Source organism: Suncus etruscus, chromosome 9 (genome assembly GCF_024139225.1).
Source record: "Suncus etruscus isolate mSunEtr1 chromosome 9, mSunEtr1.pri.cur, whole genome shotgun sequence".
Taxonomy (NCBI): Eukaryota; Metazoa; Chordata; class Mammalia; order Eulipotyphla; family Soricidae; genus Suncus; species Suncus etruscus.
The window spans coordinates 36,410,699-36,417,521 of NC_064856.1; the positions used below are offsets into that span (position 1 = coordinate 36,410,699).

Consider the following 6,823-nt stretch of genomic DNA (forward strand, 5'->3'; position numbering starts at 1 on the left):
CCCTTTTCCTATTCTGATTTTATCTAATAGAAATACAAACATAAACTTTCCTAAGTCAATGTTTCACAAATATTTATATGTGGTAATAAATAAATGACTTCATTCTGGATCTCTTCTCTTCTCCAATTTCTTCCAGAAAAATTTCCTGAGAGAAGTATAGTACAACAAAAAGTTAGTTTTAAAAATTAAAAAATATGTACAGAAGAAAGTTTAAAATAAATGCTAGCATGCATTCCTATAGGCCTAATCAGCATTTACATAAGTGACATTCCATTTCAGCAAATGTTTTTCTTAATTTTATTTTGGAGCCATTCTAAGGTGCAATTTCCCTTATTTTGCCTAACATTGGACTCGGAGTTTCACATGCAATGCTTTTTACTATCTCCTAGACTCTAACAATATTTTGTTTTTGTTTTTGTTTTGGGGCCACACCCGCGGCGCTCAGAGGTTATTTCTGGCTCAGTGCTCAGAAATCGCTCCTGGCAGGCATGGGGGAGCATATGGGATGCTGAGGTTTGAATCACCGTTGGTCCTGGGTTGCTTGTAAGGCAAACGCCCTACCACTGTGCTATCTCTCCAGCCCCTACTCTCTAGCAATTTTATTATTAAAAATATCTTTAAAAGTAAACTTACCAGAAAACTGAAAATAAGCAGACAGGGAAAAAAAAACAAAAATGATCTAGGGATGTATTTAGCATTGGAACAAACTGCTTTATGAAGACTAAGTAAATCTTACAACTTTTCTGAAATAACCTGGAAGAAGGGCTACATGACTAACATTACTGCTCTCACCTACCTAGCAATGAACTGCAGTCAAGCCACAGAGAAAACAGGGAATGGAGTTTTGCAGGTATTTTCGGAAACATGGCTACTCAAGTCTTCAATTTCCTGGAGATCATATGACAAGTTATTTATCAGTGCCACTCAGAGGATTTTTAAATCAAAAGTCACGCTCTTCACCCCATTTCCATCATTTATTGACTCTTGCTATCCTATGGTATAAAGCTAACATTTTTATATTGCTTTAATTTTCTGTGAAAGTTCCCTATAAATTATTTCAGTCCCCCACAACATGGAATTTAAATTAAAAAAATGAAAAGAATTTGGGGGATTTCTTAAAATTGTCTAATTAACAATGTTCAGAGAGCTAACTCTTCAGAGAAAATAATGTTGGATCTCCTGGGAATCATTCCAGGAGAGATACCATGAGACTTCAGATTTGGATCCAGGATCTTTTCATTTAACTATAAATCATAAATGTGGTCCTGACATTTTCTAGAATTAAAATTATCTTGGCTGCCAACTTTCTGCCTTCCTTATCCCCCCTCAAAGCCTTTATTTGAAAGTCTGAGATCTGTTAATTACAACTGGGTTTATACTTCAATATCCAATGTAAATTCCATATATGGAAAGGGCATATTTTCACTTAATTTGAGGATTTAGTTATTCCCCATGTATATTGTCAGGGAGTAAGATTAAAAAGAAAAAACATATTATTGTTCAATGTAGTTTTTAGAATTCCTTTTAAAGTAATGAATCAAGAAAGAGTCATTAACTAAATTGAAATAGAAGTCAAGCTGTAATATTTTGCAGATGACATATTATACTTACAAAATCCCCAAAACAGTTCACAAAGAGCTCCTAAAAACAATAGAGTTATGTGATCAAGTGTCAGGCTAAAAATATCATGAAGAAATCAATAATCTTTTAATATATAAATAAATGGAATAGAAGAACAAAAAATTTTTAAAAAGTTATGCACAGGAGCCAGCGAGGTGGCGCTAGAGGTAAGGTGTCTGCCTTGCAAGTACTAGCCAAGGAAGGACTGCGATTTGATCCTCCAGCATCCCATTTGGTCCCCCCAAGCCAGGTGCAATTTCTGAGCTCTTAGCCAGGAGTAACCTCTGAGCATCAAATGGGTGTGGCCCAAAAAAAAAAAGTTATGCACAAATGTTTCCTCAAATATCATGATCAGGAATTAATTTAATAATTGGAAATAACATAAAAATCAAAACAACAATATGTTTGAAGGATTAACACTATTAAAAAGACAACCTTTTCAAAGTAATTTTGTTTGTTTTTGGGTCACACCCAGCAATGCACAGGGGTTACTCCTGGCTCTGTCTCAGAAATCGCCCCTGGCAGGCTCAAAGAACCACATGGGACTCTAGGAATCCAATCACCTTCTGTCCTGGGTCAGCTGAGTGCAAGGCAAATGCCCTACCACTGTGCTATCTCTCTGCACCCCCTATCCAAAGTATCATGCAGATAAGACTACAGGTAAATTGTGTATTGGCATTTTTAAGATAATGGACCAAATACTGTTTAATTTTATATGAAGAACTAAAACTCTCTAAATAGTCAAAACAGGCAAACATTTTATTTGCCTATCCAGAGCAAAATCAAAATGGGTGTTTTTTCTGCTCTAACTTTAAATTATGCTATAAAACTATAGTAATCAAAACAATGTGTTACAGGAAGCAAGATAGGCTCTCAGACCAATGGAAAAAAGTTGAGATATATCCTCGGGTATAAGCACAGTTAATCTTCATTAAAGAATCTAGTTATGAAAATGAAGCAATTATATTGAGAAAACTGACTAACCACACTTTAATAAACACACATATATATACACACACCTCAGATACCTATTAACATATTAGCACATACATGTTAATTTAAATATAGATTAAGAATTTCTAATCTAGCTCCATAAACTACATTGAGTAAAACATATAGAGAGGGGCTGGAGAGGTAACACAATGGTAGGGAGTTTGCCTTGCAAGTGGTCAATTTGGGAGGGATCCAGTTCAAGTCCTGGCATTCTGTATGGTCCCCCAAGCTTGCCAGGGGTAATTTCTGAGTGCAGAGTCAGGAGTAACCCCTGAGTGCCACCAGTTGTGGCCCCAAAACCAATTATATTAATCAATAAATTAAGTTTAAAATTAAAAAAAATAGAGAGAGTTCATAATGATATTAAATCTAGAGGCATCTCCAAAACTCTACAATTGGCCAATCAAATAGAATTACATCAAGTTGAGAAGTTTGTGCCAGCAAAAGAATCTAGAATAAGTTCTTTTTAATGATTAGGAAAAAAAGGAAATTTAAAGACTGGAATAAAGTACTTGCTCATCACATATATGACAAAATACTAATATCTAAGATATAAAAGCACTGACTGAACTCAACAATAAAAAAAATGCCACCCCATCAAAACTGGGAAGAAGAGATAAACAGAAATTTCACTAAGAGGTCAATTGGTACCAAAAAAATAAAAGGCAGGCTGGAGTTGTAGCACAGTGGTAGGGCGTTTACCTTGCATGTGGCTGACCCAGCACAGACTCAGGTTCGATCCCCAGCATTCCATAACGTTCCCCAAGCCAGGAGCAATTTCTGAGCACAGAACTAAGATTAACCCTTGAGTGCCACCAATGTGGCCCAGAAATGCAAAAAGGAAAAAAACGGCATTTCATCACTTTTCAGGGAAATATTTAAAAAAATCAAGGATCCTCAATAAAATTCTGGCAAATAGAATTCAATGCCTTGTCAAGAAGATCATTCACTATGATCAAGTAGGTTTCATCCCAGGAATGCAAGGAAGGTTTAACATTTGTATATTCATCAACATAATACACAATATAAACAAGAAGAAAAATAAAAATCACATGATCATATCAATGGATGCAGAGAAAGCATTTGATAAGGTGCAAGACCCATTCTTGATGGGAATAAAAGGAAATTTTCTCAATATATATTTTCTCAATATAGTCAAGGCCATCTATTACAATCTATTACATCTATTGACAATGGCAAATATTATCCTCAATGGAGAGAAACTGAAAGCCTTCCCTCTAAACTCCAATACAAGACAAAGTTGCCCCCTCTCACCATTCCTTTTTAACATAGTACTGAAAGTACTTGCTATAGCAATTAGGCAAGAAAAACATAACAAGGGAATCCAGATAGGAAAGGAAAAAGTCAAGCTCTCACTGTTCACAGATGATATATTATACTTAGAAAACTCTAAAGATTCTATCAAAAAACGTTTAGAAACAATAGAGGCATATAACAACGTAGCAGGCTATAAAATTAACACACAGAAATCAATGGACTTTTTTATACACCAATCATGATAGGGAGAAAATGGATATTAAGAAAACAACCCCATTCACATTAGTCTCACATAAACTCAAATACTTGAAGTCTACTTGACTAAAGATGTGAAGGAACTATACAAAAAAAAATCTATAAAACCCTGCTACAAGAAATAAGAGAAGACACACAGAAATGAAAATCCATACCCTGCTCTTGGATTGGCAGGATTAATATCATTAAAATGAAAATAATACCTACCCAAAGCTTTGTACAGATTTAATGCGATCCCTCTGAAGATAGCATGACATTTTTCAAAGAAGTGGATCGAACACTTCTGAAATTCATTTGGAACAATAAACACCCACAAATAGTTAAAGCAATATTTGGGTAAATGAATAGGGGAGGTATTACTTACCCCAACTTAAAACTATATTACAAAGCAATAATTATCAAAACAGCATGGTATTGGAATAAAGACAGATGCTCAGATTAGTGGAACAGGCTTGAGTACTCAGAAAATGTTCCCCAGAAAAATCATCACCTAACTTTTGATAAAGGTGCCAGAAATCCTAAATGGAACAGGGAAGGCCTCTTCAATAAGTCTTGTTGGCACAACCTGCTAGCCACTTGTAAAAAAGTGAAATTAAACGTCCAGTTAACATCATGTACAAAGGTAAGATCCAAATGGATTAAAGACCTTGATATCAGACCTAAAACCATAAAGTATATAGAACAACACTCCATGACATTGAGATTAAAGGTATCTTTAAAGAGGAAACAGTACTCTCCAAACATGTGAAAACAGAAATAAATAGATGGGACTATATTAAGCTGAGAAACTTCTCCACCTCAATAGAAATAGTGCCCAGAATACAAGAGCCACCCACTGAGTGGGAGAAACTATTCATCCAGTACCCATCAGATAGGGGCTAATATCCAAAATATACAAGGCACTGACATAACTTTATAAGAAAAAAATCTAGCATCAAAAAATGGGGAGAAGAAATGAACAGACACTTTGACAAAAAAGAAATACAAATGGCTAAAAAGCACATAAAAAAATGCTCCACATCACTAATAATAAGGGAGATGCAAATCAAAACAACTATGAGGTACCATCTCACACCACAGAGATTGACACACATCACAGAATGATAACTATCAGTGCTGTCGGGGATGTGGAGAGAAAGGAACTCTTATTCCCTGCTGGTGGGAATGCCGTCTGGTCCAACCTTTGTAGAAAGCGATATGGAGATTTTTCCAAAAGCTGGAAGTTGAGCTTCCATATGATCCAGCTATACCACTCCTAGGGATATATCCTAGGAACACAAAAATACAATAAAAAAATCCCTTTCTCATACCTATATTCATTGCAGCTTTGTTTACCATAGCCAGACTCTGGAAACAGCCTAGATGCCTGTCAATAGATGAATGGTTAAAGAAACTATGGTACATATACACAATGCAATATTATGCAGCCATCAGAAGAGGTGAAATCATGAAATTTTCCTATACATGGATGTATATGGAATCTTTTATGTCGAGTTAAATAAGTCAGAGTAGAGAGATAAACACAGAATGGTCTCCCTCATCTATGGGTTTTGAGAAAAATGAAAAACATTTGTGTAATGATTCTCAGAGACAAAATAGAGGAGGACTAGAGGGTCCAGCTCCTGACATGAAGCTCACCACACGGATCATTTAGTGCAGTCACAGAAATAATTACACTGAGAACTATCATAACAAAATGTGACTGAATGAGAGAAGTAGAAAGCCTGTCTAGAGTACAGGCCTGTGTGGGGTGGGGAGGAAGGACACTTGGAATATTGGTGATGGGAATGTTGCACTGGTGAAGGATTATATATATATAAAATCAAAAAAAAAAGAAAAGAAAAGATAAGGCCTCCCAATTCTTACCACAGTCTGTGTTCTTTACACTGACTGTATAGAAAGAGGAGGTACAGTAAATATACCCCATATACACTTCAACTCAGGCCCTATGCCTGGTCTATATTGTGAATTGGGGGACAAAAAATAAAAAAATAAAAAAATTCAAGGCATTATTTCACACCAAAGAGATTAGAATACATTAAAATATGAATGAGCTGGATTGTTAGTACATTGGGTAAGGCCTTGCATATGGCCTGCCCAATTTGGATTCTCAGCTTCCAACATGGTTCTCTTGAGCCCTCCAGGAGTTATTTCTGAGTGCATAGGCAGAAGAAAACCTTGACCATCACCAGATGTGACCCAAGTCTGCCCCTTTCCATAATCTACTCCCCCCCAAAAAAGAATAGGACAGAATAGTCAAGGGTGATGTGTATGTGGAGAAAACTGAACTATTAACATTGTTGATGAAAACATTTTATAGGTCAGCCTCTCTGAAAAATAGTACAAAGATTTCTCAAAATATTAAGATTGAACTTCCATATGACTCAAAATTTCTGTTATCTACTTGCCTTTTAGATATTTGCACTATTTTGCAAATATACTTGTACTCCCATGTTTATTTTAGTGCTATTCACCTTAGTCAAGATATGGTAAAAAAAAAAAATCACCCCATGCACTGTATCTCCAGCCCCAGGTTAATGTTGTTTGAATCAGGGTAACACAAGAGCTAATACAGACCAGGCTGAAGGTGAAACACGTGTAGTTTGGTAATCTTTTACTTAGTATTCAGCTCTCTTCCTGCCAGAGATACCATTTTTATTGAGTCCAGACATCGCCC

The 6,823-nt window shown here is 35.8% G+C and overlaps 1 non-coding gene across 1 annotated transcript; it reads left to right on the forward strand.

The window, feature by feature from the left end:
* The first annotated feature begins 5,995 nt into the window (after window positions 1-5,995).
* LOC126019311 (small nucleolar RNA SNORA51) lies at window positions 5,996-6,128 on the forward strand. Its single transcript, XR_007499038.1, has one exon. It is a non-coding gene; the product is annotated as a small nucleolar RNA SNORA51 (small nucleolar RNA).
* Window positions 6,129-6,823: the final 695 nt, after the last annotated feature.